Raw genomic sequence first — 276 nt, 5'->3', positions numbered from 1 at the left:
GTGGACGTGGACGTGGAAGAGAAGGAAGAGGAAGAGAAGGAAGAGGAAGAGGAAGAGGAGGAGGAGGAGGAGGAGGAGAAAGAGACAGAGGAGGAAGAGACAGAAGAGGAGGAGGAAGAAGAGACGGAGGAGGAGGAGGAGGAAGAAGAGACGGAGGAGGAAGAGGAGGAGGAGGAGGAGGAGGAGGAAGAAGAACAAGAGCCATCATTTCCAATGAAATTAGAGCAACAATCATACACCATGTTCTTGTTCATGGAATGAGTATGAGGGAAGCAG

This window comes from Etheostoma cragini, unplaced genomic scaffold (assembly GCF_013103735.1).
Source record: "Etheostoma cragini isolate CJK2018 unplaced genomic scaffold, CSU_Ecrag_1.0 ScbMSFa_849, whole genome shotgun sequence".
Taxonomy (NCBI): Eukaryota; Metazoa; Chordata; class Actinopteri; order Perciformes; family Percidae; genus Etheostoma; species Etheostoma cragini.
The sequence above is the reverse complement of the archived record's forward strand: the minus strand, read 5'-3'. Positions refer to the sequence as shown.